The following is a 25,918-nucleotide window of genomic DNA, read 5'->3' on the forward strand; positions in this document are numbered from 1 at the left end:
GTTAAACAGCAAGTTATACAGCATTGCCGAGCCAACATGTGGAGAGCAGGGAGAATGCGGAAGACTGTGTGGTCACGTGACTTACCCAAACATAAACAACAGATGTAATTTACAAAATTAGACAGCGTACCAACAATATTCATACACTGATTACATACGAAATCCTGACCACAACATTCACATATTGTTACATCTCCCTTCTTTTACATTTTCTCAACAAAATCTTGGAAGGACTTTTCTTCTACATAAATGGTCCCTGCAACATACATTTAATCCCACATACCTAATTGGCTCTTTAAATTTATCACAAATAATCCTCAAGATATTGAGGTTTCCTTACAACACGACCACTTCTGGTTCTTTGTGATTCTAAGTTATCAGCTTCAGGAAGTATAAAAGATTTATTTGCAACATCATTCGTATTTACATCAGTTTCAATTTCAATATCAGAATCGATATAATTATCAGTTACTGTCTCTGATGTCTTTCTCAAAAATTTACGATTTCTAAAATATACTTTGCCTTCTACTTCTATTTTGTATTTCCATTTTGCAACCTCTTTTATTACCTTACCTTTCTTCCATTCCTTTTTTCTTGGAAGTGGTTGTACACGGATGACATCACCTGGTTTTAATGAGACTAAATTCTTACATGATCTGTTATAATATTTAGCTTGCCTAATCAATTTTTTAGTTTGAACTTCTGGTACCCCATCAACAATCTTGGGTTTAAGTAAATTTTCTGTTATAGGTAATTGACTTTTAGTTCTTCTACCAAAAAATCTTTGAGCAGCCGAAGAGTTAAATCCCTCAGTTGGAGTGTTTCTCCATTCAAGAAGTGCTAATAAAGGATCATGGCCATCCTCCTTTGATTTTGTGAACAACTGTTTCATTATTTTTACTGCATTTTCAGCTTTGCCATTTGACTGGTGGTGGTAAGGGGATGATTTTACACGTTTAAATGACCATTTCTTTACAAAATTTTGAAATTCACTTGATGTAAATTGTGAGCCACAGTCACTTACTACAATGTCTGGTATACCATAGCGTGAAAAAATGACTCCTTAACTTGCTTACAACATTTGACGCTAACATATTTTCCAATGAATTTATCTCAAAATATGATGAATAATAATCTACCAAAATCAAATAGTTACAATTGCCAACACTAAAAATATCCATTCCAATTTTAGACCAAGGCCTAGAAGGAAAATCATGTGAATTTAAGGATTCCTTGGTTTGTTTACTACCATACTTATTACACACCACACAAGAAGAAACATAATTCTTTATATCTGCACTCATGCCAGGCCAGAACAATATATCTCTACCATATCTAACAGTAGCTTCAATCCCATTGTGAGCATAATGAATTTGTTTCAGCATGTAAGACCTTAAACATGATGGGACTACAATGCAATTACCTCTAAATATTATATCATTATCAATAGTAAGTTCATCCCTAAATTTAAAAAAAGATCTTATGGTTTCAGGAACCTCTATACAATGAGTGGGCCAACCTTTTAGAATTGTTTCTTTTAATGTTTGCAATGCAATATCACTTATGGTCTTTTGTCTAATATCCTCAAGTCTTTCATTTGTCACAGCAACATGTTCTGTCATATTTACATTACCAACCTCTTCAAATAATGCAATTACATCAGATTTATCAGCACCTGAAAATGTATTTGACAAGAAATCTCTACTCAATGTATATGCTATATACATTTTACTACCTGGTTTATACTTAACACTCAAATTAAACTTCTGCAATTGCAATAACATACTTTGTAACCTCTTGGGACATTTCATTAATGGTTTCTTAAAAATACTTTCCAAAGGTTTGTGATCAGTTTCTATAATAACATCTTTGCCATAAAGGTATTGATCAAAACGTAACGCTGCAAAAACAATGGCTAACATCTCTTTTTCTATTTGAGCATATCGCTGTTCTGTTTCAGTTAACGATTTAGAAGCATAAGCCACTGGGTGACCGTTTTGCATTAGGACAGCACCTAATCCTGACATTGAAGGATCACACTGTAAAGACACATTACAATTACTGTCAAAATATTTCAAGCAAGGAGCTTCAACAATTAGTTTCTTAATCTTGGAGAATGCTTCATCATGAGAAGAGTTCCACTGCCATTCAACATTTTTCTTTTCCCGATTTCTTAATAGTTGAGTTACTTCTGACAGCCTTGTTAAAAATTTGAAGGATAATTAACCATCCATAGAAATATTTTCAATGATTTAACATCACTTGGCACTTTTAGACAATTAATAGCTTCAATTTTCTTTGGATCTGGATAAACACCATCCTTTGTTAGCAAATGTCCAATGTACTTAACTTCAGTCACATGTAATTTCATCTTCTCTTGATTTAACTTGATGTTTTCTTTTCGGCATCTTTGTAGTAACGCTAATAGGTTCTTATCATGGTTTTCCAAAGCTTCCTGATCAGTATTTCCATTGCCATAAACTAGGATATCGTCTGCTATTACTTCTATGCCATCTAAATTATGTAAGGCATCATGCATTCGTCTCTGGTACTCTTCTGGTGCCGATGATATACCAAAAGGCATTCTCTTCCATCTATACCTACCAAAAGGCGTATTAAATGTAGTCAAATAACTTGACTCTTTGTCAAGTTGCACTTGCCAAAATCCGTTCTTTGCATCAAGTACTGAAAATATTTTAGCTTTACCCAATCTTGGTAAAATTTTCTCAATTGTTGGAAGTGGATAATGGGGTCTCCTGATAGCTTTGTTCAGATCTGTAGGATCTAAACAAATCGTTAAATCTGAATTAGGTTTTGTTACTAAAACCATGCTAGAAACCCAATTTGTAGGTTCCGAGACCTTTTCAATAATGGTACCTTCCATACTACTTAACTGCTGCTTCAATTTTCTGTTAAGGGCAAAAGGAACTTTTCTTGGAGCATGGATCACTGGTGACACTGTATTATCAATATTTATCTTACATGGAGGTCCTCATTCCCTCAATCCTTCGAATAAATCAGGAAAATCAGAAATAATCTGGTTTTTATCTAACGCTTTCAGAGAAACCTCATTTATTTCTTGCTTAGCACTTGGGTTATCATTCACAAGAATTTTGATCAATTTCAGTCTCTGTCCATCCTCATAACCTATTACAGAAGAAACATTTTCCTTCACTACATAGAAATTAAGTTTATACTGCTTTCCTTTCCTTTCACACATTAGAGTTTTAATTCCAATAGCCTTGATTGTTTTATCATTAAACACTTTCAGTTTGATGCTATCACCAATATCTAACTTATCATTGCCAATCAAATGCTTCAATTCTCTAACACTCAAAACATTGCACGTAGCACCGGAATCAATCTTAAAGTTTATTTCTCGCTGATTTTCAGTCATGGTTACATACTGCTTTCTTTCATGAGACATAGAAATGTTTCGTATCGATTCATTTATTGTGCTAATTTTCTGAAGGTCACTATCAATGTCCTCATTCTCTTCACAAGTATTCACTCTTTCAGAGTTCCAATTAGTATTAAACTGTTTAGCATAATGATTCTTTCTCTTACATTTGGCACACACTGGACCATATGCTGGGCACATCCTAATTTTATGAGTCCTGCCACAATACCTGCAATCTTTTATTTCCTTGGCACAAATGTACTTAGGCTTAATTTGAGGATTTGTGTACTTATTTTTCTTCTTCCACACGACATTAACTTCCTCTTCTTCAGTATTGCTACTAGTCATTTGCTGCTTTTGCTGAATTCACATTTCATAATCTTTTACAAAATTCACAGCCCTTTCCAAGGTCATTGGCTTTGTATCCATCTGCACATGATCCAGAAATTTCTCCCTAGCCTTATCATCATGTAAATTGAGGATGAATTGATCCCTGATCATTTCTTCTTTATTATCATAATTGCAAGTTTTGCATAGAATTCTTAACTGAGTTATGAATTGGTCACAACTTTCATTAGATTCTTGTTTCCGCTTGAGAAATTTATATCTTTCCATGATTATATTTGATCTGGGACTGCATTCTGCATCAAATTTCCTTAATACTTTATCTATCTTATATTTATCTCCATCTGCATCCCAAGACAGTGTATAATATTTCTCAACACCTAATTCTCCTATAACATGCAAGAATGTTGCTACCCTTAGTCTGTCAGCTTCATTGTCTAAGCCTATGGCAATTTCATAGTTAATAAAAGCTTCTTTAAATTTCTTCCATTTGAGGGCTACATTAGTACTTGCACTAAAGTCCCTAGGACTCGGTGGCGTTAGCTGTACATTCATCTTTATGGTACAAAACTACCTTAATTATGATGAAAAAAAAAAAAAAACTTATCCCACTGGGAAAAATTATGCACGTCGGCAAAAGGTGTAGCCTAGGACATCAACAAACTGGTCTGTAAGTTGTAAGTTGTCACTTACCCTCAGTTTTTCTTTAATCCAGCTTACATGTAGATAAGAACCACTCCTGACACCATGTTATGGGTTCTGATTGATAAGCTGAGGGTAATTAACCTTAGTTTATTATACAAGTTAAACAGCTAGTTATACCGCATTGCCGAGCCAACATGTGGAGAGCGGGGGAGAATGCGGAAAACGCTGTGGTCACATGACTTACCCAAACATAAACAACAGATATCATTTACAAACTTATACAGCGTACCAAACAATATTCATACACTGATTACATACGAAATCCTGACCACAACATTCACATATTGTTGCAATCACCAAGAATATTACAAACTCTATCTTTAGCAGTTTCTTCTACAATATCTAGGGTTTTCTCTCTCCCTGGAAAATCTTCCTCTTCCAATGTATACACTTCTTTCAAGCTATGACTAACTTTGGTGTCCTCATGTATGTAACTTGGGTCTTTCATGTAAAATTGTTCATCTCCTAAAGAGCAGGACACTTTTAGGGGTTTATCTGCTTCACAAATAAATTCCCCACCCTCTATAAGCATAGTACCCTCCTCTTGACTTCTTAATGATTCAGATTCCAGTTGCTGAATCTCCCATTCATGTTTTTCAAAACTATAATCACTTGCTTGCTGCTCATACTGTGAGTCCTTAGTAAATTCATCATCATCATCTGCTTTGCAGTAAGCCTGATGCTCCATTATTACATTTTCATCTGCAGCCATAACATCAATCATCTCGCATTTATCTTCTACGTATTTGCCTGTTTCACTTTCATCTGCTTCAAGTTCTTTGCAAAATTTGTCACTTTCAGTAGTATTTTTTTCACTGACAAAGCAGACATTTCCAGTTTCAGATTCTAGAGATATTTTCTTTTAGCGGCTCCGGTTCCTTGAAAAGGGTTATCACTTTCCCATTATCAAATGAATCAGGTTCATTCATACATGCAGCTGTTGCTTGGAAGACAGAATGTTCATCTAGACAAAGATCAGTAAGGGTCTTCTCTCCACTAAACTTGTCAGTACCAAGGTGTTCTAAACTGGAACATACCATATGCTCATTATAAACATCTTTTGGCTTTCCTTCATCTAGAGGTGACTGAAATTCTTTTTCAAGGTCGATAGCAAAATTTTGCAATTCTTGCTCTAAAACATTAAAACAGCAAGTATTTTCTGTAAAACTGTGTTCGTCTAAATCAAATAGTTCATTGTTTTTAAGCAAAAATGGTTCATCAGTAAGTTTAGAAACAAATACACTGTAGCGGGATGTTGCAAAAACAACCCCCACACCCTTGAATCTTACTTCTGACAATTGTCTCCGTAACACAAACTTTCCCCTGACGTTATCTAAAACCAGACTCTTAGACAAAAGGACAAAATAAACAAAAACATGACCTTAAAACTATGTATTTCTTACAAACTATAATAAATCAAACCAAACCATCCACACAAAAGAACTTTAAACTAATCAAAACTTAACACTTTAAACCAGAATCACCAGCATCAACTTTACACTATATATACCATAAACTCCATTCAAATAAACGCAAAAAACCCTAACAAACTTTAATCTAAACCGCACACCAACTCAAAATATATGTTTATATATATTGCGACACCAGCACTGTCGCCACACACAAGCCGAACTGTCTTTTCACGGCAAACTACCACTATATGGTAAACAGGAGTCTCTCTTAATATGCCATAACGGCCTCAACTCCTTAAGTCACAGTATCATCATCATCATCATCATCATCATCATCGTCATCATCATCGTCATCATCATCATCATCAATCCAAATACACAGGCCAGGTCGTCAACAGTTGAGCAGTCAAATGAGCAGTACAAACAAAATCGTAATACAGGCCAGGTCATCAACAATACATCCACTTTCTAAAAACATGGAGTCACTCCAAAGGAGGAATCACGGCTCAGAATATAAATAATCACTTCCTCACTGGTAAAGAAAAATAATAAATCCAGCGTTCACACAACTGACGCTTACAGCAGTTAAATCAAAATAAGCATTCACCCAAGACATTCACCACTGTCGTAACCTAACCAAAAACATAAACAAACAATCTCATTTAAACCAACAGTCTTTTTCACAACAAACAATCGATACACTAACTACCTCTCTCTCTCTCTCTCTCTCTCTCTCTCTCTCTCTCTCTCTCTCTCTCTCTCTCTCTCTCTCTCTCTCTCTCTCTCTCTCTCTGGATTTGGCAAAAAACAAAAATAAAAATAAAACAAAAATAAATCCTCCACATTCCTCCCCCCTTACTTTGCCAAATCCTACTCACACAACACTTACATTATTTTTTTTCATTACCCAGTCGCAGTCGGGAACGGGACCTCTACTCCGAGTAACTGGGCCCCATATACTCTCTCATTCACTTCTTCCTTATCACAATCATTCGCTACATTAACACTATTCCTATCTAAATCCCTATCATCTAATATATCGTGTACAATCATATCTACCTCGTTCTCATCTGGCCCTAAAATTACACTCATTTCTGTAAACAGTTCATCCATTTCATCAAAAACATTCTCAACCTTAGCAAATGATTCATTCATGCTACTTATCATTCTCCTATCTCTCACTCTCGCATTTGTCATACTTTCTTTTACATCATCTAATGAAAAAACCCACACACTATAGGTATCATTCATACTCAGCCATGATTCATCTGTATTAATACATTTATCTTCCACACTCACTTGTACATTTACACTCTTGTCATATTTATTACTATTCTCACTTTTACTCATAAAATTTCTCCTTCTTTCATCCTTACTTAAAGCTCTCATATTCTTCCTTTTCATATTATTATTATTATTATTACTATCCAAGCTACAACCCTAGTTGGAAAAGCAAGATGCTATAAGCCCAGGGGCTCCAACAGGGAAAAATAGCCCAGTGAGGAAAGGAAATAAGGAAATGAATAAATGAAGAGAACAAATTAACAATAAATCATTCTAAAAACAGTAACAACGTCAAAACAGACATGTCATATATAAACTATTAACAGCATCAAAAACAAATATGTCATAAATAAACTATAAAAAGACTCATGTCCACCTGGTCAACAAAAAAGCATTTGCTCTAACTTTGAACTTTTGAAGTTCTACTGATTCAACCACCCGATTAGGAAGATCATTCCACAACTTGGTAACAGCTGGAATAAAACTTCTAGAGTACTGCGTAGTATTGAGCCTCGTGATGGAGAAGGCCTGGCTATTAGAATTAACTGCCTGCCTAGTATTACGAACAGGATAGAATTGTCCAGGGAGATCTGAATGTAAAGGATGGTCAGAGTTATGAAAAATCTTATGCAACATGCATAATGAACTAATTGAACGACGGTGCCAGAGATTAATATCTAGATCAGGAATAAGAAATTTAATAGACCTTAAGTTTCTGTCCATCAAATTAAGATGAGAATCAGCAGCTGAAGACCAAACAGGAGAACAATACTCAAAACAAGGTAGAATGAAAGAATTAAAACACTTCTTCAGAATAGATTGATCACCGAAAATCTTGAAAGACTTTCTCAATAAGCCTATTTTTTGTACAATTGAAGAAGACAGAGACCTTATATGTTTCTCAAAAGTAAATTTACTGTCGAGAATCACACCTAAAATTTTGAAAGAGTCATACATATTTAAAGAAACATTATCAATACTGAGATCCGGATGTTGAGGAGCCACCGTCCTTGACCTACTTACAATCATACTTTGAGTTTTGTTAGGATTCAACTTCATACCCCATATTTTGCACCATGCACTAATTCTAGCTAAATCTCTATTAAGGGATTCACCAACCCTAGATCTACATTCAGGGGATGGAATTGATGCAAGTTATTCTACTAACACCAACTGTTTACCTTCTAGACCTAATTCCTCATACATACTAGGTTCACACTTGTTCCTTTTCAACCATTTAGTCATCCCATTCTCTTGGATATACTCAGGTACCTCCTTCCATTTACGCAACTGGTTGTGGTGTGCCCTAACTCTTTCCTCACTACCATCCACACACAACTTACCCAAAACATAACTTAATCCACTGGAACCAACTTCTAACACCTCATATGGACCTTCAAACTTATCACGCACCTTATTTACATTCATTCTACCCTTTTCAATTACTTCTTTAATCACTCTCTCGCCAACTTTAAAGCTTTCAAACCTCTCATTTGCTTTCCTCCACACATCTCTATCATCCTCAGACACACCCAACCTCGGTCTTACTATCTTTTCAAAATTTAACACAAACTTACATGGAGACATACCCGTAATCTTATGCATTGTTGCATTATAAGCCCACAACGCTCTACCAACATACAAATCCCAATCATTATCACATGTACTCATCATTCGCAAAATTTCAGTTAATGTTCTTACAGTCCTTTCAGCCAACCCATTCGCACTTGGCATATAAGGAGTCGAATACACATGTTCAATACCCCATTCTCTTAACATCTGCTCAAACTCCCATCCAACAAACTCAGGGCCATTATCACTCAACATTCTCACAGGCTTACACACACACATCGGCAACATCACTTGACCAACAATTCTTGCAACAGTCTCACTCCTTTATTCTTTATGGGCACTGCATACGTAAACTTACTCGTGTGATCTACCATAATAATCATTCCCACGTGTCCCCTCGCAGTCACAGGTAACGAAACACAATCAATCACAAACATTTAAAATGGTTCTTTCATACGTAATCTCAAAACAGGCGGATTAGCATGCACTCTCTGATACTTCCCTTTCTGGCAATCTTCACACATAGTCACTACATCCTTGCATATCTGACTCAACCCAGGCGTAAACAATCTCTCACGCATGCATTCCCACAATTTATTCTTACCCATATGCCCATATCTGTCATGCACTAACATACACATACTTACAGCTGCATGCATCGGAAACACAGGAACATATACATCTTCATCCATTCCTTTGTGTAGAAAATAAACAATATTCTTACACAATAAATCTCTTACTTACTTTCTTATACAACTCTAAATCAGACGGCCATTCTGCTACCTCAATACTATTCAACATACATTCACGTAATCTTTTAATTTCCAAACATTCATCTTGCATTTCTTCCACCTCCTTTTTAGTCAATAGATCATCCTCACTCCTTGTAATATCAACCATGCCAACTAAATTCGCCATAAATACACTATTATCTTCTATCACAACTACTTCACATCCATTCTTCAAAAGCAAACCGCCACCAATATCAACTGATATATCATGCAATTTTAAAAATCAATTTCTATCAAAAAAACAACTAGGCATCTCATTCTCTCCCATTACAATGAAATTATGTTCTACCTCCATACTTCCCAGTTTTACTTTCAACCGCACTTCTTCCCAAACTAGCAAACTTCCTTTACCTATCCCATAAATTCTCACACTCGTACATTGCCTTTTCCCTTCCCAATTGTACCGCTCTATTTCCTTGATAACAGACATATCCACTAATGACACTTGCGCACCTGTATCAATTAAACTACAGTATTCATTCTCATTTATACCCACATACGTCATCATTCTTCCTTTTACACCATGCATACAAATGTTTACTCTCCTATCAATAAGGTCATCCTTGTCACACCCATGTTCATCTTCGCTATCTTCCATGCTCATACCACTCAGATTCAAGACACTCGGGCAATCCTCCTTCTCACTCAACAACTTGCAACATCTTTCATTACATTGTAACCTCAATATATACTCCCTTTCAGTCTCCTTATTTGCTCGGTACTGCATCGGACGATTCCATCCAAAATACAAATAAACAGTAACACCATACAACATACTTACCACCAACAATACTTTTGATAACAATTCACCCTCAAGCACACTGTCCTCCTCCTTATATGCCATTTATTTCGATACTTCATTCCTAACACTCATTCTAAGCTCATCTACACTAGCAGGTATATTCCTATTCAAACACTTCAATTCAAACTTATTCAACCCACACAAAATACATTTATACACCATGTCATCCCTTTCAAAACTTTTTACCACCACTAAATCTTCCGGCAACGTTTCAAAATTACTATCATTCTCGCTACTATCTTCTATCTTACCATGCATTCTTGACATCGCATCTGCTATAACGTTCTTACTCCCAGGTACATATTTTAGCTTAAAGTCAAATTCATTCGAATCCTCTATTGTCCTCGCAACCCTAGCATTCACAGACTCTTTCCTAATCATGTACACTAGGGGCTGATGGTCAGTACGCAGAATAAATTTCACACCATACAAAAATACTTTCAACTCTTTCACACAAAACCTTATCGCAGCCAACTCCCTTTCAATCGTGGAATACTTTCGCTCAGCCTTATTAAATGCTTTACTTACATACGCTATCACTCTCAGTAGGTTGGCCTGGGCACCAGCCACCCGTTGAGATACTACCGCTAGAGAGTTATGGGGTCCTTTGACTGGCCAAACAGCACTACATAGGAACCTTCTCTCTGGTTACGGTTCTTTCCCTTTGCCTACACAGACACCGAATAGTCTGGCCTATCCTTTACAGATTCTCCTCTGTCCTCATACACCTGACAACACTGTGATTACTAGACAATTCTTCTTCACACAAGGGGTTAACTACTGCACTGTAATTGTTCAGTGGCTACTTTCCTCTTGGTAAGGGTAGAAGAGACTCTTTAGCTATGGTAAGCAGCTCTTCTAGGAGAAGGACACTCCAAAATCAAACCATTTTTCTCTATTCTTTGGTATTGCCATAGCCTCTGTACCATGGTCTTACACTGCCTTGGGTTAGAGTTCTCTTGCTTGAGGGTACACTCGGGCACACTCTTCTATCTAGTTCCTCTTCCTCTTGTTCTCTTAAAGTTTTTATAGTTTAAATAGGAAATATTTATTTGAATATTGTTACTATTCCTAAAATATTTTATTTACCCTTATTTCCTTATTTCCTTTCCTCACTGAGCTATTTTCCCTGTTGGGGCCCCTGGGCTTATAGCATCCTGCTTTTCCAACTAGGGTTGTAGCTTAGCATTTAATAATAATAATAATAATAATAACTGTTCATCACCATTTATTCTTTGCATTTGAACCAAGCAACCACCCATACTAATCCCACTAGCATCCGTATATAACTCTAGCATACTCGCATGCTCACTATAGTCGGAAAAGGCCAAAGTGACAACTCTAGCAGCCTCTTCTTTCAACTTTTCAAATGCTTCAATCATACGCTCATCCCATTTCAGTCTCGTACTATTTCTCTTACCTGTCCACTCATTCAAAGGCTTCCCTAATCCCGAACAATCTCTGACAAACTTCCGACCAAATTCAATCAACCCAAGAAAACCTCTCAACTCACGCACCGTACGAGGACGTGGAAATTCTCTCACCTTACTCACAAACTTATCACCCTTCCTTATACCCGATTCACTCACCACATGCCTAAGAAATTCCACCTCCCCGGTCAACCATGTACACTTTTCAAGCTTAACTTTCACACCAACTTCTATCAAACGTTCTAATACTGCTTCAAGTAACTGCATGTGTTCCTCAACAGTCTCACTAGCAATCAAATTATCATCTATAAAAACAGTCACCTTCTGTCGATCAAACCCAGCCAAAACTACATTCATCGCCCTCTGGAAGGCAGCAGGCGCATTAGCAAGGCCAAAAATTAATCTTTTAAACTGATAATGACAATTTCTACTTGAAAATGCCGTAATGGGCCTGCTCCCCTCTGTCAGAGGCATCTGGTAATAGCCCCTAACTAAATCTAACTTTGTAAAAACTTTCATACCATGCATCTTATACACACAGTCAGACACTACATTCATCGGAAAACGTTCTTTAACAGTTACTTCATTCACCTTCCTATAATCAATACACATCTGTAAACTTCCATCCGGCTTTCTTACAGGTACAATAGGGCTATTCCAGGCACTCTCACTCCTTTCTATTACACCCATTTGCTCTAACTCCTGGCACTGCTCTTCTATTTCTCTGGCAATAGGCGGAGAAAAATGTCGGGGACGCTGATATATGGGGGTATCATTACTAAGAACTATCTTAAATTCAGGCAGCTTTGATCCCCCACAATCCTCGTCACCACGACTCAAAACTCTCTGTCTATCCCATAACATTCTATACAATTGTTCCCTTTCTCCCTCACTTATATTCCCATCTACATTAATTCTTTCTTTCAAACTTTCATAGTCCCAATCGTCATCCTGCTTTATCTTACCCGTCATAACACGTCTCAATTTAACATACCTTTCATCCTCTACATTGACCAACGTATACATACATTCCATGTAATCACCCTCACGTATACCCCGTATTCTCTTCCTTCTTACAGTCGGCAATACAGCTCACATACACCTTCGGCTCGTGCAAATTCAAAATACCATCATACACATGCACACTTGTTTTCTCCAAATTACTTGCTTCCAACCTTCCACTACATATTCAAAATTGTCACTATTTGGCAATTTCCAGACTATTCGGCCATGCAACTTTTACACTGACAACCTCACTCGCATCTCTTGACAATTTAACACCTTCTTTTGCTATTAACGGCACACCTTTCCATACCTTCGTACATACACTACCATCTTCATTCAAATAAAATTCCCCCACAAAATTAACCCTTAACTTTCATCTCTATCATATTTACACTAGGATGTACAATCATACCGCATTTTTTCAAGAAGTTATAACCTAACAACACATCGTATTTGTCATTTACTCCCTCAACCACATAAAAATCATTATCTTCCATCATCAGCCCCCCAATCATAACATTTTCACGTAACTTTCCTTGCACAGACATACCTAAATTACCGATACCTTTCACTTCACCTTTACACCCCCTAAATTCACAAACATCCCTTACCTTATCGTATGTATTCCTAAACATTAAATTGACACCACAACCAGTATCAATCAGACCAACTAGCTCTATTCCATTAAAATTTACTTTTGCACTCATTCAGTCATAAGCTCTTTCACCCATCACGTCTTCATGCAGCAAACCTTCACGAATATGCATCACATTCACTCCGCACACACTCAAGGACTCACCCAGCTGAACCCTCTTACGCTCTAGTTTCCCGAACATCCTGGCTGATTTACTCCCTCCTTCCTACATACCCTAGCTACATGCCCATCTGCACCATATTTAATACACTTACCCCGTGGCTCCTTGCACATTCTAGCATAATGACTATCCTTACCACAATTGCCGCAAATCACATTTGTACGATTACTCCTACATCCACTCGCTATGTGCCCAGTCATACCACACTGATAACATTTTACCCCTTTCTCTTTCTTGCACTCACTAATTCTATGCCCTACCTCACCACATCCAAAACAAGCACCTAGAGCCCATCTACATTCATTCTTCTTATGACCTTCCTTTCCAGACCTATAACACTTTTCATTACAGACACGACTATCTGACATACCTTGATGCGCACTAACACTCCTATCCCTCCAAACCTGATTCCCTTGCCTAAACCCTTCATTTGTCGTTACAGGTATTCCCACATTACTCGCCCTAACACTCCTATCTACTACACTATCAGCTACCCTCATCGGTCCTCTCATAACAGCATCTCTAAAACTAACAAATTCTGGCACACTTTCCTCCATTCCACTTCTTACACTCACAGATTTACTTTCTTTCATACATCTATCTATCTGGTAATCCTCAACTATCTCCAAGATATCATCCCATGTCAATCTTTATTTCGTCCACCTCATTTTCTCCTTCCGTTTCAAATTAACAAATTCGCACACATTCCCAGGTATGGTCGCCAAAAACTTCCTAATTAACTCCTTATTCTCATTTATGCTTTCATCCTCATACTTCTTCCTAGCTAATGTTTCCAGAATAAGATTATTTTCACCTTCAGGATCTGAGACAACACAAACAGAAACTTTACTCTTTATGCCTATGATTAGCTGCTGGCAATAATCTGACCAGTTTTCTCTAATATGATTGCTCAAGTAACAATGAACAGCTTGCATAGGTATATTGACAAAGTTCTCAGGAATTTTTCGTAGATCATCCACTTTCACACATTCTTCATATCCATAATCTATGTAGCGAACTACGGCTAGATTTTGATCATTTAGCAGCTTCTTCACAGCAACCCTATACAATAATTCATCTGTGGTATAATCACATAAACATAAGCAGTCATTATTGTCAGTATCCTTTGTAAATAGCTCTAAAGAGCTTTTGGGTAATTCATTCAATTTTGTTCTCATATCATGGAGTGTTGATAATTGATCATAAGTCTGCTACCAAATATAGTTGAATCCTCAAATCCCAATGTAGATGAGATTAGGTTAAAGAAAAAGATTATTCTACCTCCTTCCTCAGCAGGAATGTATGCAGTTAACGTTAATGAAGATGCAGATACAGTACTTCTATTGGAACCAGGAATGAAACATAGTGGTGCTATGAATGCTTTGTGCCTTAAAGTTAATAACAATAAGGAAGTCTTTATACCTCTAATAAATAGTACAAAGGGTATAGTTAAGTTAAAGATAGGAATGTTGATAGGTACTTATAAAAAGATTGATGAAAGGGACATCAGTTCAGACGGCTCTGCTCGTGAGGTGAACCTACCGTTTACCCGAACCTGTACGCGCTGCCATACCCGATGTCAATAGTTTACCCATAAAGGACTTAATGACCAAAGCCGGCGCCCTTATGGACAGCCACTTCATGACCTTGTAATGAGAACTGCAGAGTCTTCCTTTTGTCTTCTTCTATCAATCTTGGTTCTTATTGTTTTCGTTTTGCAATTTATTCTATGAATGTCCCTACGGACCACAAAACAAGTAGGCAAGAGAGAGAGAGAGAGAGAGAGAGAGAGAGAGAGAGAGAGAGAGAGAGAGAGAGCAAATCACCTTTAGTGTATTTATTGTGCTAAGATTTCCTGAGAGGGATTTGATAAAGAGAACATGTTATTTCCCTAGTATTCCTCCTTTGAGTGATGGAAGGATCGAAGGATATCATAGTTTATGACAGATAAACGTCTCTCCTCAGTGATTCCTTCATGACCAATGAAGGAATACCATAAAGAACGATAAGTGTCAATTTGTAAATTTGAGGAATTGCAATAGGGAATATAACCATCTTTTGCTTTTGATATTATTATGCAAAGTCGTTTCATGATTATTGGTTTATAATCTATTTTTTTTTTTTTTTAGATCATTGGAAACGTTTTATCTATTTCAGTAACTATCCTTTTGATATATAAAAGAGAGGCGTCAGAAAATAAACGTATTCTATATGCACAAATGATGAGGTTGCAACCCCACCAACATACCTTCATTGCCTCTTTCCATCAAAGTTTTAGTCACATTAGTTGTTTCTGTTTATTTCCTTCATCAATAAGATTCTCTTAGAAAATTTATGTTAAACTTGTAAACACGTAACAGTTCATTCACTTATTTCCTTTGGAGTTGTGTCTACGTGGAAAACTGCAAGCAGAAGATGGGTTGATAGCAACACCCCCCCCCCCCCCCCCGACCACCACCAACACACACGAAGTATCAGATTAAGCTTATACGAAATAATTTCACTATAAAGCAGTAACTCTCTCTCTCTCTCTCTCTCTCTCTCTCTCTCTCTCTCTCTCTCTCTCTCTCTCTCTCTCTCTCTCTCTCTGTCAGCCAGTCTGTCTGTCTCTCTCTCTCTCTCTCTCTCTCCTCTCTCTCTCTCTCTCTCTCTCTCTGTCAGCCAGTCTGCCTCTCTCTCTGTTAGCCAGTCTGCCCCTCTCTCTCTCTCTCTCTTCTCTCTCTCTCATCTCTCTCTCTCTCTCTCTCTCTCTGTCAGCCAATCTCTCTCTCTCTCTCTCTCTCTCTCTCTCTCTCTCTCTGTCAGCCAATCTCTCTCTCTCTCTCTCTCTCTCTCTCTCTCTCTACTCTCTCTCTCTCTCTCTCTCTCTCGGAAGTGAAGCGTAAATTCTAAGAGCAAATGAAATAAATGACCGTTATAAAATGTCCTTACCTCTCTGTTTCATATATAAATTATAAAACAAATATCTAATACACCCGTTCATACATAAATCAATATGTACGTGTATACATATGCATCTATAAAATAAAAGAAGGGATACATGGATGCATCAATTGAAGTCGAGTGTATGCAATCCGTTGGCCTTGAGAAGTTGTTGTTGTTAAGAAGGAGATTGTTGACGTTTTCTTCTGCTGACATACAGCGAACTTTGACACCTCGAAGAAGAAGAAGAAGAAGAAGAAGAAGAGAGAGAGAGAGAGAGAGAGAGAGAGAGAGAGAGAGAGAGAGACCCACGGGGTTATATCAGTCACCTAGATGTCATATTAGTTATTTATCAACGATTGCATTGACATAGCTTTAAGCTGCTGATAAAAGATATTGAAAAATTCCATGTGCTTAAAGAACTATAATTTCTCAATGAAGTATCTACTAAAAAGCTGGTTGCACACTATGGAGAGAGAGAGAGAGAGAGAGAGAGAGAGAGAGAGAGAGAGAGAGAGATTTCGATAAAATTAAAGGATGCATATTATTGATCATTCCTAAAAGCAAAGGAAGATCTGTCGAGGGAACTGTTCAAAGGCAATTTGCCTCAACACCCAAAACTTGAATGAGTCCTGAGGACAGTTGTAGTTAGCAGAAGAGTCATCTTTTACAAACTTCTATTTACAGAAACATAAGAAACAATATAGATATAGAATTTGTGTCTGTTTCTGCATTGCGGTTTATTCTTGTGATTGGTGTTATTTTTGTTGTTGTTGTTATTGTTTATGCACCTAAATCATAATTAAATAGAAAACCCAACAACGATAGGGGGACGGTAGAGACTGTGAGTACCAAATCGCTATGATGCTCGGACAGGGGCACCATTAATGAGGCCGGGCTAGACGACGGTGAAACTGAGCATTGATTTTATCACCCGGAGCCTAATAGTTTAATTACGCTATACGTGCAACAGAAAAGGAGGGCACAGTGTAAAATCCGGACGTCGGATGCCGTCCGGGAGAATAGAAAACCCCTTGTATCACCGGTAAATGCGCCATAATACACCACTTTTTAGACACTGGCAATTTTCACTGATACTTTCTGTTATTTTCTGAATAAATGTTCGAAAATTTTGATTTATTTTCATTTTATTGAGAATAATCTCAATCGGACGTCAACATTACACTACGTACTAAGTGATATTCTTAATAACATGAAAATAAACCAATATTTTTTTCGAACATTTATTCAGAAAATAACAGAAAGTATCAGTGAACATTACCAGTCTCAAAAAAGAGGTGTATTTTCGCGTCTTTCCCGGTGATACAAGCGTTTTTCTATTCTCCCGGACGGCATCCGACGTCCGGATTTTACACTGTGCCGAAAAAAAGATAGGCATACAAATTTCTTCTATAACAAATATCATTATTTTTATCACAAAGATTCTTCTTATTGACATATTCTTTTCTTGCTTCTTTGCCAAAAGCGAATTTGGTTTCACCAAAAGATTGTCATCTTTTTCAAGGCATTTTTATGATAGCGTAGTTCCGGTACTTGGAGAGAGAGACAGATGAGACGAATAAGTATTTATAAGGAAGTGTCAAAAGGAGAAAAAAAAGGAAGGATAGGGACATCATAGTATTTTCTTCTACCCTCCTTTACTATCATTTGTTGTTATTCAGTTGGATTGCCCCTACCGTCGGACTGCGCACTGGTAAGATACTTTGACTTGTTTTTATGTAATCACATAATGTCATCATTAAATGTGTCACAAGTTTGTTGAAAACAAACTAATCTTTTATCTGAAGGGGAAAGAACTTAGCCACAATCAGTTATTCTGTGCCTGTCAAGACAGAAATAAAAAGAAGAAGAAAAAAAAAGGGAACAGCATTAGCGTAAACATCCTCATAATATAAACATAATATTTATTCAAAATGTATTTGATATCCATTACTGATCGATTAATTCGTTGATTCCATTACAAAAACCGAAATATGGATTGAATGAGGCATTGTTGGCAATGAATGTCGTCTGTGATAATGTAATGAACCAAGTAATTCAGGGAGACTAATGAGGCTTTATTACCTTCATTGAACAATACGACGCTATTTGGGGATCTCATAATCCAATACGGATCATCTGACTTGATAAGAGAGAGAGAGAGAGAGAGAGAGAGAGAGAGAGAGAGAGAGAGAGAGAGAGAGAGAGAGAGAGAGAGAGAGCACGAGCTTTTTGCAGTTACAATGTAACTTTAGAACGACGCCCAACCCAGCTGCCCAACTCGTGTTATGATGTTTTCCCTCTCTCGGGTCGAACAATGATTCGTGCAAACACGTTTCAACATCTAATTAGGAGAAGAAGTATTAAGAAATTGGAGAATTAGAAATAAGGGTCCTTAACCAAAATTAAAGAATCCAGGCATAAATCCTGAAGGACTTCAGAATTCATAATAATATTTAGATGAAATATCTCCTTAATCGTTCATTCATGTCGATACAAACCTCGAAGTTTGGGATCATTCGAAACTGCGTTGCATTAGAACTAAGTTATAGATGCAGGACTCTCTCTCTCTCTCCTCCCCCCCCCCCCCCCCCTCTCTCTCTCTCTCTCTCTCTCTCTCTCTCTCTCTCTCTCTCTCTCTCTCTCTCTCTCTCTGCCTGTCTTTATTTAAATTTTTAAAGCTCAATCCAAAAGTTTCGTTATAAATATATATTCCGCAAATATCACACACTTTTACAATTGTGCAAAATTCGTAATTCTTGAAAGGATGTTTCTCTTTCCATATCAGGTGAAGGAACGAGACTCTTCTTCTTCTTCTTCTTCTTCTTCCAAAACTTGATTTTAAATCTCACCATCAATAACGAAGACTTTTATAGACATGAGACATCCCCAATATTTGCTAACATAACACTAACTTTTGTTGCCATTAGAAATATGACAGATTGGAATCATTCCCACATGGAATCTCAATCATTCCCCCCCCTCTCTCTCTCTCTCCTCTCTCTCTCTCTCTCTCTCTCTCTCTCTCTCTCTCTCTCTCTCTCTCTAAAAGAAAATCCCTTACTAAATCGCAGTAGTCTTCCTATCCTGTGTCCAGATATCCAAATGGCTGCCAATGACTAAAGCGTTTTTCAGAAATGGCCTTTTAAACGACACCATTCAATTAATTGGGATGAGAAAGTAACCAAAGTGTCGGAAGAAGGAGAGGTTCAAGGGAAGGAAGGGTTGTGTGTTAAAAAGAATAGGAAAATCCAATGAAGATTATTCAATTAAATTTGTCTTCTTCACAGGTTGGCTAGTTTGATATAGATAACAAATTCTGATGTATTTTAGTTTTTGATGGAAGAATCTCGGCTGTAACTTTTCTTCATTCAAACTCTGTCCAGAATTTTCTTTTCACAAAAAAAAAAGAAAAAAAAAAGAAAGACGCAAGATTTCCGTAGCGAATTTCATTGGCGAAAGATAAATTCACAGCTAAGAAAACTTGATAAAAGATCTTATGATCAGAAGATAAACTTCAACATCATTTGCAAACTTTACCCGGAGGTTTCCTTATTAAAGTATGGTTTTAGCGAAGTTTAGTTGATAAAAATGCGTAACGATTTCAAATGGATAAAAAAATTTATCATTAGACGGTGTCGATATCTGAAATTAGATTTTCATGACAAAGAGTCTTATTGAATTAGCTTTCACTGAGATGAGAATTCCAAGGATTCCAACTGGAATTAACTCTCTAATCTTGTTACTTTGGTTTAATTAGAGAAAATCTCTAGGGAATGGAACAAAGCAATGAGTACAAAGTGTCCTAAAAGACCAGGAGGCATTTGTGTATTTGCTAAACAAAGGACAATAATTTTACTAAAACATTTACACGATAGAATAACTGAAGAGGAATCAATCTTGAAATGCCAAAATTCCTATGAATGAGAAGGTTAATAAAACACAAATATTTTCCTTGCCATAAATATTATTTGAAATCAGAATGCAAATATCTTCAAAATATCAAAAAGAGAAACTGTTATTATTAGCCAACGAATTCGATAAAATGTATTTCAAAACATCAATCGTTTCTTTGAAGTCTGTTCTTCAATGAATGAAAAAATTTCCATGAATGATTGTTTCCCATTACGCTACTTCGAATGTACAAATGTCTTTTATTTGCTTCATTTGCAGTAATCTCATGGTGATACTCCATTTACTAAATCGAGAGAATTGAGCGGAGTTGTTGATTATGATAAATGCAGTAATAAACATTTAAAGGATAGAAAGCGAAATGGGATAATGCAAATTAAGGATGAATGTGGAAGTGTCCGTTTTTCCTCCTAAACTTTTATACGGATTGATATTTCGTTCTACGCTTTAAAATACTAGAACACATTCCCACTGAATATTCGTACAGCGAAAGTCTCCTTAATTAATCCATTTGTATCAGCATTGCATCCTTCCATCCACTTAATCTTCACAACCTATCGGAAAGTAATATTCCTTCCCAGATAAACCTTTGACGATACCAATGGCTTAACAACTCACCAATTGACCAATTTCCTCCTTCGATTGGCCATTTGAGCAGCTGTGTAATCTACAACCGAGATATGTGATAAGTCATAAGTTTCGTTGAAGATGAGCAGCATTTCTTTGGCCGTCTTGTTTTCACAGTAGAGTTTAACAAGTTGGATATCAGCGTTGTTCGTTGTGATGAGATTTTATTTCAAAGTAGAATGTCTTTTTTGGTTAACAAAGCTTTATTTTCTATTTTCTTTTTCACCTTTTTGCTTTGAAATATTTTTGAAGGAGAACTGATGTCATGATCAACTTTATACTATAGTTAAGAGGCCTTCTATTGCATATCATATTCTTAATAACCAAACAACAAGGTCTCCTGAATCTGCAGATCCATTTTCCCAAGGAGAAGTCTCATTGCAACAGATATTATTCATTCCAAGTCTGGATAGTTCCGTATGAATAATCCAATGCTGAACAATGCAAAAAGAGGCTTATTTTCCTTCATACCTCATGTCATGGGTAAGTATTTTTATCTTCAATTCACAGTAAGTTGTGCAGATAAGTTTCCTGTTCTCTATTGTAAATTCATCCTTTACTGATGATGTCATAAAATTAGATCAATGTTTCAAATGTCTCATTCACTTTTCTTTATTTTTTATGTGGAAGAAAATCAGCGAATAGTTAGTGAAAATTTTTACCTATTCAAATAGGTGGGTTTATTCTTCATTAGATTTTCATTTCATAAGGTAATAATGACATTGATTCTTCCATAACCATAAATTGTTGTTTTACAGTTATCGAAACCCTAAGCATCTTTTACGATGATTGTGTCTTTGGAATTGATGGAATATTCATTGAATAGGCCTACACACACACTTATATACTTGCATACATGCATTGCTGCTTACGCATGAATATCATTTTCTATGATGAATAAGTATTAAGAAATTCTAGAAACAACTCATACATTATATATAAATAATGTGATGCATAGCATATATATTAACTAGATGCAATTAAAACTCGTGTATGCTAAACAGAACATGTGTCCTCTCTTCATGAACCTTTTAGTCTTGGGTAGTACCATAGCCTCTGTACCATGGTATTCCACTTTCTTGAATTAGAGTTCTCTTGCTTGAGGGTACACTCGGGCACACTATTATTTCTAATTTCTCTTACTCTTGTTTAGTTAAAGTTTTTATAGTTTATACTGGAAATATTCTTTTTAATGTTGTTACTATTCTTAGAATGTTGTATTTTTCCTTCTTTCCTTTCCTCACTGAGCTATTTTCCTGTTGGAGCCCCTGGGCTTTTAGCATCCTGCTTTTCCAACCAGGGTTGTAGTTTTGGAATTAATAATGATAGTGATATTAAACAAGAATAAGGATTTCAAGCAATATTTAATTGGATCATGACTAATGACAAAATGTTAAATTGGAACAGTTGCTTATAATCATTAACTTGCATCTAGCACTTTATCAATTTAAAACTGACGTTATTTTTTAATACATGAATATTTCTCTTAATGCGTAAATGAATATATTCGCCCCGACACTCTGGAAAATGTAAATTATTTAATGTCTATTCCATTTCCAGAGTTTTCAAGGGAATATTTTTTAAATCTATATATTCGGCTCAATTCGAAAATATCCTTTTAACGGGATACAACTTCACATTACGCGTTGGCACAAATTAAAAATATTTTATATTTCCTGATTGTAGGCTACTATTATAGTATTTCCTTTGATCTGTAAATTATACACCCTTCCTGAGTGGGGATACCTTAACTTGGTGAGAGGGTTTGAGAATCACCATGATCAACAAAGCTGCACTAGCTAATGCTGCCATACTAGGTTGGTTTGCTATGAGCTATTCGACGAAAATTTCCCATCATCACCAATCACCAGTGGCCAGCGTGGAGATGAAAACTGGCCAATCCACATATATGATTTAGGACATGTCTGAGGCATTTGCTCTGCAGTGGAGTAAGATCAATTAGTTAGTTATCATCTTTGTTATTCGTAACATTTCAAATAAGATTTGATATCTGACTTACAGTGGGTCAAACTCCTTTTTTGGTAACTATGTGTGAGGCAAAGCAACCAAAAAATGATAGGAAACTATAAATTATTTAAAGACAAATGAATAACATATGGTATTCGTATAATTAACATTTGTTTCTTTGTTATTAATATATACAAAAGAACAACACATGGAAACCTTTAAAACAACTGAAATAGATATAAATATGCAAGATTTGTACTGCTGTAATACAGAGGAGTAAATGAGTCTCTTTCTAAATCTCCAAATTATGTAGATGAGATGAAAAGCAAGTTTAATTTGTCCTACGTTTCTGAAAAAGAAAATCGGAATTGGATAGAGACAGAGACAAGCGTCATATCAGATTCCAGATTTAAAGTGACAAGATAAACTAGAGGGGCACTCAGTAGAGCGCAGACCTCCGCTACGGCAGCTTATTTCTCGACGTTTTACTCGACCCTGACCTTTACTTTTGACCTAGCAATTTAAAAATTGAATCACTTTCATGTCTCACCAGGAAGTTGTTCACAAACAGACTAAATGACAAACAGGGGCGAAAACATAATCTCCTCCCAACTTCTTTGGTGGAGGTAATAAGCTGCAACTGACTTCACTCTTCATTACTTCTTCTAAAGAAAGCACATATTTTGAAAGACCCGGGCTTTATGTTCATTAGAATAATATATCCATACAACTATAAGGGTGAGTTCGAGAGAGAGAGAGAGAGAGAGAGAGAGAGAGAGAGAGAGAGAGAGAGAGAGAGAGAGCACCTGGATCTTACAATATTAAATATAACATAAATTGACACCTTTGGAATCTGTTTCCTTATCATCTAAAATAAGAAGAGCAATTGAACTTTTAATGTTCACAACACCTGCAATTAAGAACAATTCTTTCAGAGTTCCTTTTGGAGACGACGTCTACAACTGTTACATTATTTAGGTTGTTTCAATATGAACTCAATACAGCTTCTCCTATAACTTCAATCGCTTCTTACTAAATTAATATCTAAATTTCTTAATCATTAAAATGGAACAAAAGCTCTGCTAAAATATCATATCACATTATTTTTTCCTATGACATATATTATTACTTTATTAGAAAGAAAGTAACTTCAGTGTAAATCAAGTACTTGTGTACATTTATAATAGATATTGTGAAGCCTTCAAAAATATCTAATGAGACTGAAGCTTCACATTTAATCTTATTTCTTGGATTAACTCTTATTTAATGGAAAAACCCCATAAAAAACAAATAATTTCAAATCCTCAATCACGTAATAGTTCCTTTGATTCTCTGCCTTCTGGTTCACGTTTCAATGGGTCCTTCTGAGCAATACGAATGATCTAGAACTATAATAAGTGGAATGTTTTGGCTATAAACCATGAAGACTCAGCGAAATTCTAACAACAACACCCACCTACTTCTCGTTCACTCTCTCGTCTCTCTGCGATTTCTTCTATTCCTTCATAATTACAACTAAAATCATTTGTCTCTCTATTTCTTAATAATGAATAAAACTCATGAATAAATGTATTAGATACATGTACTACTCATCTACATACGATATTCATTCAAATAAAAGTTATTGTCTGACAATATCTGACTTGTCTTTCTAAACAGATATTCTGATAAATACGGCCATTTATCATTATATAATTTGTCTGTCATCTTTCATCTAATTTACTCTTTATAGAAAAGATATCACACATAAAATATAGTTTGAATACAAATAGGCTATAATATATCAACATTGAATATTCACTTGAAATTTCTAACATTATCATGATTCATGATTCACACTCTCTAATTAATTATTCAAACCTTTGATCTAAAAAACTTTTTTTTTTTTAATATAATTCCTTTGAAGGTTGATTTCGCATCAAGAGACCTAAAAGGCTTTTAGTACCTAATCTTGCATGATTTTAAAAGCCTTTAGATTTCGAGGTATTTTTATTGGTATTGGAGAATTAATTCCGACTATTTTCTGGTGTTTAATCAACTCCTGATTGGAAAGTGGTCACTATAAGAGCTTCATATATATATATATATATATATATATATATATATATATATATATATATATATATATATATATATATATATATATATATATATATATATATATATAATATACATAATTTATATAGTATACATAATATATATATATATATATATATAATATATACATAATTTATATAGTATACATAATATATATATATATATATATATATATATATATATATATATATATATATATATATATATATATATATATCCGTTTTCTTCTGTGGATCTTATTTACACATAGTGTGAAATTGCAACCCTCCACTGACCCTCTTCATTGTCCTCGTATGTCCAAGAAAAAATCATTCATCTTCGGAGGTTACCTATATTTACATCTTTTATCAATAGGCTTTTTATTATTATTCCGAAAGGAACTTCATAATATCTTGAGTATTTGTTTTCCCTTATTATTATTATTATTATTATTATTATTATTATTATTATTATTATTATTATTATTATTATTATTATTATTATTTTTATCATTATTATTATTATTATTATTATTATTATTTCATTCTATTTTTTTTTTTTGCCTATCGATTTTAGGGAAGTGAGAAATCCTTGATGCTGCCAATTATTTTTGGTTGTTACATCTTATTGCAGCAATGAACTCTCATGTTGATTAGTTTTTTCTCCCTGCCTAACTACGCTCATTTCTCAGCTCTCCTTGTTCCTCGGGTAGGGAGAGAGGAAGTAATCATACCCTAATGAGAAGTGGTACCCTGAGAGGCACACTTGTAAACTACAACTGCCGTGTTGTAGTAAGGAAAGGGGGAGGGGTGGGATGGGTTGAATCTGTGTGTTTGGGAGTGTGTGCATATC

This window comes from Palaemon carinicauda, chromosome 25 (assembly GCF_036898095.1).
Source record: "Palaemon carinicauda isolate YSFRI2023 chromosome 25, ASM3689809v2, whole genome shotgun sequence".
Classification (NCBI taxonomy): domain Eukaryota; kingdom Metazoa; phylum Arthropoda; class Malacostraca; order Decapoda; family Palaemonidae; genus Palaemon; species Palaemon carinicauda.